Here is an 11,014-nt window from a genome sequence, read left to right as displayed (position 1 = left end):
GGAGAATTGAAAGTGAAATTATCAAAGAAATGTGGTGGCATTCCGTTGGCTGCTAAGATGATGAAGGAGATTCAATAAAAAAAATTAATGACAAAGTAAAAATCTATAGCAACAATAGGAAGAAGAAAAAGAGGAGGATGATGAAATTCATGGAGAAAAATTAGAAATCAAAACTTTTAATTTATTTTGTTCTTATTTTGTTTAACCAAGCATGTTAATTGTTGTTCATTACTCAAAAAAGAAAGAAAGAAAGAAAAGCTTTAAAAATTAAAAGAAGAAAATTGTCATTCATATTGTATTCAAATAAAGAGGTTAGAATTATTGAATAAAAAAGCTTCAAAACAAAATAGTAATAATAAGATCAGATTATTTAGAGTTCAAAAAATTGCATCAAGTACCTCAGACATATAAATTCAATTATGCACCCCAAACACACACACACATATATATATATATATAAACTCAAATCAAATAAGTATGCACCCCAAATATAGACATTAATGATTCAGTCCTCATATTGTTAAAATAAAATAAAATAGTAATAATAAGCATAGTTAATGATTCAGTACTTATCTGCGTGATTCTTGAACTCCACAATTAAAAATAAATAAATAAACTAAACTTATTTCAAAACTACCATTCAATCAATTATTTCCTTAAAATGAGGATAAAAAATGAGATTGGACCCATTTAAAATGAAAATAGAAACATGACACGTACCTATGTTAGGATTTTATATTGGATAAGAGGACTTCACAATTTTTTTTTTTTTTTTTGGGATTATTCCTCTCATTGTCAAATCCAATATGTGTTGGTGTGATGTAAAAAATATTAAAAAGTTTAAGTCATGTAAAAAATCATGTTGTACCAATACTAGTGCAAGAATGAATTTGCGGATTATGGTGAAATATTTTTCATCCTCCGATCAAGATCAAAAGATTTGGAGGAATACAAAATTTTTAAACAGTGAGTAAACCGTAAATGACGAATGAAATTTGAACTCTCATTGTCAATGGGCAAAAGTTAAGATAAATTTCTTATTTTTGTTGTGAAGACCAACTTGGTGACTTGATATATTTATTTGTTATTATCTTCACTTCTACTTAAACAAAGTTTCAATGATCATGCTCTTCCATAAATTTTGTCTCACTCTCTCGACACCTTTGTTATTCATCCGTTTCAGTGTTTGATGCCTAGTAGAAGAAAGATTGGGAAGCTAATGAAGTTATTATCTTGAAACAATTCTAAGAGGTAAAGGTTAAAGTAGAACTTTTGAAACAATGGAGCATACTTGAAACATACACTACCAACAACACATGTCACTGTTTAAATAATTACTTTAATTTAAGGTATCGTTTGGTAACTATTTTGTTTTTTAAAATTAAGTTTATGGACACTACTCCCACCTCCAAATCTCTTCCTTGTTATCTACTTTTCACCGATATTTTAGAAAACTAAGTAAAATTTTAAGAATTAAAAAAAGTAGCTTCCAAAAACAATTTTTGTTTTTTTAATTTGGCCAAGAATTCAACCATTGTACTTAAGAAAGATGCAAATCATGTAAGAATTGTGGATGAAATAGATTTAATTTTAAAAAATCAAAAGTTAAAAAAAAAAAAAAAAAAAAGATCACCCAATGGGGCCTAAATGGTAGGATTTACAAATGAATATGTATTTATTTAGTTTGTATATAATTCAAAAATGAATTTTCGAATGTGTCACTTTAATCCTTCAACTTTAGAATGATTAAAAAAATTGTCATTATTAACTTTCAAAATATTTATTATAGTTTATATATTTTTAAAAGTCTCACTTTGTCTGTGTGTTTCTTAGTAATCTTATCACATAATGTTATGGGTGAACCAGATGAATATTGCACTTCAAAGAAATTTGGTATAAGACTTGGTTTGAAACTAATTAGGGAATTAGGATGCACACATGCAATAAAGATGCCAAAATGTAGGCTTGAAGGATGTTGTTTAAAATCACCGTGGAAAGGTTATAATTTCTAAAGAACTATAAAGAATGAGAGAAAGGTTATAATTCCTAAAGAACTATAAAGAATGAGAGAAAGGTTACAATTTCTAAAGAACCATGAAGAATGAGGGGAATATGGAGAAAATTGGGAGGAGATGATATTCTCTTGAAAGGATGAAAGACGACTAATTACAATATATGAAAATCAAGAATAAGCATAAGAAAATAAACCTATAGGTGGCACAAGCCTATTTGCAGATATAAAACAAGGAATAATAGGAATGAAGCAGTAGATTACAATGAAAAATAAAATAGAATAATAAGCTAATTAGATGGTTTAATAATTTCCATGGTGGAGTTTTGCACTCTAAGTACTATGTATTCATAAACTTTGGCTTTGACGAACGATTTTCAAATGCCTTTGATTTGGATCATACTCAAGTTCAACCAATTGACTCCAAAATTATTTATAACTTGATTTTGAAAAACAAATCTATCACAACGAATTTTCATCTTGTTATTATTGTCATTGTACATCCCATGGCTAGTTTGGGTACTATTGAGGAAGACAAAGGCAAGAGCCAAGTTAACGTGGTCAAAGAATGTTAGGTCACCAAGCTTAATACAGGCAACCATTCCAGATCAGCAATACACTAGAATACTCAAATAACAAAATATATTAAGGAAGAATCTTCATAGTTAAAAGACTACCAATTAGTGTATGTCATCTGTATTCCCTTTAATTATTATTCTTTATTTTGTGCTCATCCAAATTTAGGGATTTCATTGTATAGATAAGGAATGTTGGATATCAATAAAATTATCCTGATTTCACTGAGCAATTCCCTCTTATCTTGTTCATACCTTATCTTGGTGTCAGAGCAACCATGATTGATGACAATTCTGTCACAAGCACAGGCATGTAGTTGGTATGGAACTTACGATGCTAACTCAAGCTTCCTTACCATTAAAACATTGATGGGATGCCTTCTTATATGCCACTTACCTCATAAATGGTATGTCAACTCCATCCTTCAAGTAAGTCTCTTGTTGAAGTTGTGTTTAATAGAAAAATGGATTTTGAGAATCTAAAGATATTTGGGTGTGTTTGTTTTTCGTGCCTAAAACCATACAATACTCATAAATTTAGTTATTGTACTAAGAAATGTGTGTATTTGGGAATGAGCGCTTATCACAAAAGTTATAAATGATTAGATCAGTCAGGGAGAGTATTTATATTGAGACATGTTATGTTTAATGAAATTGAGTTTTGGTACAAGTCTACTGCTGAAGTGACAAAGGTAGCAGGGACATATGCTTAACCTTTTGCTTCAACTCCATGGCTACCTGTGCCTCAATGATAACATTACCTCAGTCACAAGACACAACTCACAGTACCACAATCACCAGCCCTATTCACTCGTCTCCTCTCCCTTTAACAGCTGACCTTTCCTCACCAATCCCAAACAAATCTCAACCTATGGTGTCTCTAACTGTTCCTATCACCCCAACCACACCTAGCTCAGCTTCACCACACATCATCCCTCTACCCAACCCAATAGTCTCTCCCTCATCTTTACATGTCTTCACATGAATGATTAGGATCATATCATTTGTAATACTTTACAACAATTGTAACAATTACAAAGCGGGTGTTCATGAAGTTATAGTAACCATTTCCCAGAAAGAGTCTTTGTTTGAATCATCACTTTTTTCACTTTTTGGTAGTACCGGTGAACCAGATGGCCGTGGCAGAAATCATGGCTTTAGCAAAAAACCCTAAACATCAATCCCTCAATCATATCCATAGTGTCACTAGGATACCAGGATAAGGTATTCATCCTTATCCATCTACTATAGACCCTTCAGGTTATTGCTTAAACATGATCCATTTGTATGTCTCCACATACATATTTATATTACATCTAATAACCTTGGATCTTAGTTTATTGGTTTTAGGTTAATGCAACTAAATGTCAAACAAAATACAAGTTATTTTATTAGATAAATAATATGTCTGTATAAACACAATTTACAAACTACAAGACCACAAGATTTAGGGCATCAACCTCAATGCCATTTAAGAATACATTTTTTAAATTCAATTGTCTCAACACCCAGCCTTTTGAAGCAGCAGTAGTGATGACCACACGGATAGTTGAAGCTTTTAAAATCGGACTAAACATCTCAAAAAAAAGTCCAGACTGGGGGCTTTGGTGAAAGCCTTTGGCAACCAACCTTGCATTGGACTGCTGAATGGTGCCATTTGGGTTTCTTTTGATTCTAAACACCCATTTGTTTCCCACTACATTAAGTGAGGATGAAAGAGGAATGAAGGACTAAGTGTTTTTCTTTACTAAGGTAGAGTATTCTTCATCCATTATTGTGTTTAATGCATCAGCTACACGTGTGGGCTCTATAAGAGACCAGTCTTTAAACGACTTGGACATTAGGACTCTTGGTTTAAAAATTCCAGCCTTGTCATGAATGACCATGGGGTGAGTAGGTAGATTGACGAAAGGCTTTATAGGAGGAATAGAGGCAACTACTGGTGAAGGAGTTGAGTTCAAATATTGATCTGCTGGAGAAGGTAGTGGGGATATTTATGGTGATATTTGTAGAGATGAGGTATCCTAGTGACATTATGGATATGACCCGCTTTGTAATTGTTACAATTGTTGTAAAGTATTATAAATTGTCTGATCCTGATCATTTATGTGAAGACATGTGAGCGGGATTATCCTATACAAAGAGTTTGTATAAGACCAGACTACAAAATGAATAGTCATTCTTTGTAACACCATTGCTAGAAGAACCTTACATTTCACCAAAATGACCATAGGTGATTTTACCTTAATCCTGATTTAGTTGTGAACTCCTGCCTATAAGGTCGGTCCTTTGATCTTCATGGGTGGGAGTGGCTAGTTTCACCGATTTAATATGCCTACAATTTTGGGGATTCGTTTGATTGTGGAGTTGGAAACACAACTGCACAATAATGAATTCACTCATTCCCTATTGTTGGGGTAAGTAGATAAATTGCTCCCTTAAGATCATATTCTGAATTTGAACAATGTGACGCCACACTCTCTTCGCCCGAGAGGGATTCAGTTATAGTTAGACTATAACTAGTTGTTCATTAAAAGGATTAATGGTACTTTAGGAGTTAGAAGTAACTACAGGGGTAAAATGATAATTTTGACCCAACTGTACTTACGAGCAATTTGTGAGTCAACGCACGTTGATTGGTTACATCAAATGGACATAGAAATATATTTATAGTGCGAAGAGTGTAGTTACAGTCTTTAGTGGAGTGACCAGTAGTTAATGAAGGTTGATTAATTTAATTAAAAAGTTTAATTAATTAATCAAGTATCATTGGAGCTTCAATCTATAAGTCCATAAGGTCTCCTTGTTAGTTCAATAAGGATTAATGAGAATCAAATTAATTTTGGATTAATTTAAATTGTTCAAATTAACTAAAGGGAATTAATGATATAAGATATAATAAATATAATGTATATGATATATTATAATATAAAGTTTTAATGAGATAAATAAATATTTGAATATGATCAAAATATTAATTATGTGAATGTGATTCATATAGAAACTATAGGTTAAACTTAATAACAAGATGATTCATATTAATATTATAGTTTATTTGAGAGAATAATAAATTGTAGGTTATATTATATGTGATATATAAACTATAGATTATATGTTATATGGGATATAACATATAGTATATATATAATTCAAATTATTTGTTTCTAAAAATTAGAAAATTAAAAGGGGAAGGAGTTATTTGGATAACTTCCCCCGACCCCTATTTTCTCTCAAACATTAAATACAAAGGGAGTTTAATTGGTGTTCATTTATTTCACCATGGAAACGACTTCATCTCTCCATCATCATCCATCTCTCTATGAAAATTTCTCTCAATAAAAGTATTCCTCCTTCGCCAAAATTAGCACTCAGAAGTCCACACCTCTCTAGTGATGCTCATCCTTGAGAATAACTCGAACTCTCTTATGGTGGTGTTCGTTTTGGGTTGTTGTCTTGCTGTGAAATCTCGTTCATGTTTGGGAGAAGAAGTTTTGTTTGTGATACTTGGTTGTGGAGAGAAAACGTGAAGAGTGTTGTTTCTTCAAGGGTGAGTTTCTAACTTTCCTTTCTTCTCTAAATCTCAGTAGAAAAAGCATGCTTAGTTAATTTATGGTTTAACTTTAGTTTCTGTCACTATGAGTTATAGAGTTCTGTAAAACAAAAACGAGACACCATTTTCTTCCACTTCAGAGTATTCCAAACCCTTCAATTGGTATCAGAGCTAGGTTGAGTCTCTGATTTTTCTTTTCGAACTTTAGTTAAAAGGTATGGTAGGATTTGTACACTGTATAATGAATGGTTGGTGGTTTGCTCATTGGATATTTTTGAAAATTGGCTTAGCATTTACTGCTTTAATTCAGTCGATTTTTAAAGGCCCCATGTATTTTTGGGCAATTTTATTATTGTGATTGAGTCTATAATTATCCACGTTGCTCATGATGAGATTTTGGCTTCAATTTAGAGGAATTTGGAAGAAAAACGAAGCAATTCAGATGAAGAATTGAAGCAAATGAAGTTTTCTGCCTTCAAGCATAACGCACACCATAATTACGTTGTGCATTACACTGTAAAGCAGAATGGCCAGCATAACTACACTCAGCATCATCATTGTAGCACTAATACAGAATGTAGCGAGTTGAGTACAATATAAGGCTATGCTTCAGCAAGGGAAAAGCCAGTGTAGCAACACTGCATGTATCGTAGGGCTATGCTACAGCAAGGGAAAAGCCAGCGTAATGTCGCTGGCCTAAAACGTCATTACGCTTCGAACGTGATGTGCGGGTGTCAAACACCTCCTGTTCATGGGTTCAAGCATGGCTGGCGATTCTTCTTGGCAGTTTTTTTTTTATCTAATTATTAATTTGTAATAATTAATTTATTATTTGTATTTTCATTAATTAAATTAATATAAGGGTCATATTAATTTAATTAATATTTAGGATGTCAGTTTTTGTTCCAATGTTGCTTTTATTATTTTATTATACATGTGATGTATGATTTATTTATGTAGCATATTGTTTAAGTATGATATTATAGTTGCATGATTTAATCAAGCATGTTCATACATCATTTTTAATATAATTGTTATATTATATGAATGCATGCATTAATAACATGTCCATGCATGATATTATATCATAAATGTTATAATATATAGTTGTGGATGATGGATGAATGTTATTTATTTTCATTACTTTATTATATAAATATTATGTATAATGTAACGAAAATGGAGATGCATGAAACATGACACCACTTTAGAAAAATTTTATTGTTATATTTTACAATATGTCATTAGATGCATGTATAGGTTTTAATTATTTCATTAGACTTTATAACTGTTATAAGTTAGTGAAATTAGAATTTAATCAAAAATTGCATGCAAACATAGATTAAATTAATTTTAAATGGTTTAAAATTGATATTACATAGGCCTATGTTAATAATATTTATAATAAGATTAGAAAGTTTTAATCTTTTAATTCCCTTTTAATAGGATTAAATTGGAGTAAATAAAAGATTAAATTTACAACGTAGTTATCTATAAGAGACCGTTGTCTAAGGAAGGTTTTGTCTAGACTGGGATATTTAAGCTGACGGAAATAGAATACCCTTACGTAGGAATCGACTTGGAAGGTGAATTAAATAAATATATTATAAGCATGCAATGAATGGTTAAGGTTTATTAAAGTGTTTAATAAACAAGAATCATTATTGTTAAACTACCCAATATAAATGTTATAATCACTTAGTAAAATTGATTAGCCGGATTTTCCTAAGTAAATGAACCCTAGGTTTAAAGTATTCAGTGGGAGAAAAATGATATGTATAATATGTCAATTTTCTTTCATGTTTCTCCCTAAATAGTTCACACGGTGAGATCTATGCTCGACCTCGAGACACCTTTGTTTGTGTCTCCTTATGAATGACATTTTGCGTGGGTCAATACCAAGGTGAATGGAGAGAGTGTTTATTGTAAGTGGGAGAGGGACGTGTGTCAACACATCCCACAGTCACCTTCATTGGTTTGATATAAAGTTTCATGCTCGATCTTGAAGCACATTTGCTTGTATCCCCCTACGGATGACATTTTGCATGAAATTTTACACTTACTCCATAAATGGATTGGATTTTTTTAGTTTTTGCCGCAATTGATTTTTCTCTACGGTTGGCTCATTGGGGCAGAACTCTAGAGTCTAAAATGAAGGGTTACACTTACAAAAAGTTGTTAAGTAAGTTAATGATTTCTGGACCGAATAATGGTGACTAATTGTTGTAGGAATAAGATTTATTCTGGTGTAATAATTAGTGGAAATTGTTTTAATTCAATGAAAGGGTAACTAATCACCCTATAGTGACTTTTATCCTGACTCACTAAAGCATCATTGCAAAATAGATGTCACATAGGGTATATTAGTTTTTTGCTAAATTGAATGGTTTTTCATGAGTAATGCCTTAATAACTAATATAAATAATTTATATGTTTTTACCAATCTGAAATGACGGTAACTAGTGCTATATTGAATTTGCTAAGTGCTGACAAACTAAACAATGGTAATTATACTAGTTGGAAGAACACTATAAACATTGTGCTAATTATCAATGACCTGAGGTTTGTCCTTGTTGAGGAATGTCCTCAACTACCTACTATTGGAGCATCTCAAAATGTTCGGGATGCTTATGGAAGATGAGTCAAGGCGAATGAAAAGGCCCAAGCGTACATCTTAGTAAGCTTATCTGAAGTCTTGGCCAAGAAGCACGAAACCATGGTCACTGCACGACAGATCATGTATTTATTGAGGGAAATGTTTGGACAACCATCCACCCAACTCCGACTTTACGCTCTTAAATACATCTTCAATGGTCATATGAAAGAAGGGGCCTATGTTTGAGAACATGTTCTAAACATGATGATCCACTTTAACATGACTGAGATGAATGAGTTCATCATCAACAAAGCTAGTCAGGTTAGCTTCATTTTGGAGACTCTACCTGAGAGTTTCCTTTAATTTCATAGTAACGCTATTATGAACAAACTAGACTATAATCTAATCACCCTCCTTAATGAACTACATACTTACCAGTCCCATATGAAAATCAAGGAGCAGAAGAGAGACAAATGTTGCCACTTCCTTAAAGAAGTTCTGTAAAGGTTCGGCCTCTGAAACGAAGTCTGTACCTTCTTTTTCTGGCACAAAAAAGTTGAAAAGAAGAAAGGCGGTAAAATGCACACAAAATTTGCGTTATTTACCTTAGATTTATGGTGGTTTTTAATATGATTTTATAAGATTCAATGTGTTTGCTAGTGGTTTTTAGGTTTCATGTTCTAGAATGGAATTATACGCAAAATAAGCCAAAAAGGATCATATTATGCCTAAATATGTCAAAATCAACCAATGGATCAAAGGGAGAGAAGAAAAGAAGAAAGAACATGAAGATGTGAAGATTTACTAGATGTCATCCTTTGTCTGTCATTAAGAGGACAACGTAACATGCAGGGTAGCTATGTTGCCCTGTTAGTCTGAAAGGTAGTAGCTACCCTAATTGGAGTGTCGCTACGTTAAGGCGTAGTATTGCTATACTACGACTTGTGACGAAAAAAGGTGCACACATTTGAGGAGAGAAGCTACACTTAACTCGTTACACTTGAAGGTAGAAGCTGCGTTAAGGATGCAACGTCATTATGCTACAATAAGCGTAGCCTTACGCTATGACAACAAAAGGCAGTGTTGCTACACTACAGCCGAGCATTGCAACGCTATCTTTCCATAATTAAAAATTTTGAAATTTTTAGAAAGATTTTATGCTCTAATTTTGTAGCTTTTATATGTTTGACGTCCTTAAACACTCAAAAAATGAAATTCTAACCCAAAAAGAGTAGAGAGTGAATAATTATTGTGGAGACCGTTCAACTTCTTGACGTGCTGATGGAGAGAAGAGTGGCGATTTCTACCAAATGAGGGGCATTTCAGATGGGATTTTCTCTAGCTCTTTACTTTTCTGTACTTGGATGTTTTCAATTTTGTATGCAAATATGTTTTTTTAGAACCATGAGTGGCTAGACTCTCTTGTTTTAGGATGTTGACAAATTTACCTATGGATTTAGTTTAATATTTAGAGGTTTCATGGAATTGTAGAACTCTTTATCTTTCAATGTCATTGTTATTAATTTATATTGATTGGCCATCAATGAATGTTAGACCAAATGTCAATTTGATAGATTGCATGTTTAATTAGACTTATAACATTGAATTGTTATTAACCTATCACATGCGTAGTTAGGGAAGTAAAAATTGTTGATCACAATGTTTAATGCCATGAGTTTTAATTTGATATCATGATGTTAATTCTCATTTAGGATTGCATGAGAAAGAGTTATTTCCAAAAGATAATAATTCGGACTTTAGTTTCTAGACTTAAGTAAATTGTTTTGCATAATTCTATGATTAATCTAAATATCATCTAATGAAGTTTGTATTGAAATCAACACCCTAAAACACTCTTTTATTCTGAAATTTACATTCGTTTTTTCTCATTATTCAGTTCTCTTGCTTTAAATAAAAAACCACTCAAATCTATTTTTCCAATTCCTTAGCTAAAATCGACATGGTTCTAAATAGGTAAGTAGCAACTGTTCATTGATCCCTAAGGACGATACTCAGCCTTGCATGAAATTTAATGCATAGTATCAGCATAATCATTAGTAAGAGATGCAGAAGACCTCTTTTTGATGCCTATAAATATCTCATAAGATTTCTATACAACAACACAAGAGACAACCGAGAAATTGCCCAAGCTCTTAAAAAATCTCCATTCCACATCCACAAACACTTTCTTCCAAGCTTTCCCTTTGAGAAATCTTAAGTGAGAGCTCAAGATTTCTATCCGTAGAAGAGGAACAACAACATCACCATCCTCAAAACCACCG

This window comes from Benincasa hispida, chromosome 8, assembly GCF_027475165.1.
Source record: "Benincasa hispida cultivar pf3 chromosome 8, pf3_genome.v1.1, whole genome shotgun sequence".
NCBI classification, from domain to species: domain Eukaryota; kingdom Viridiplantae; phylum Streptophyta; class Magnoliopsida; order Cucurbitales; family Cucurbitaceae; genus Benincasa; species Benincasa hispida.
The sequence above is the reverse complement of the archived record's forward strand: the minus strand, read 5'-3'. Positions refer to the sequence as shown.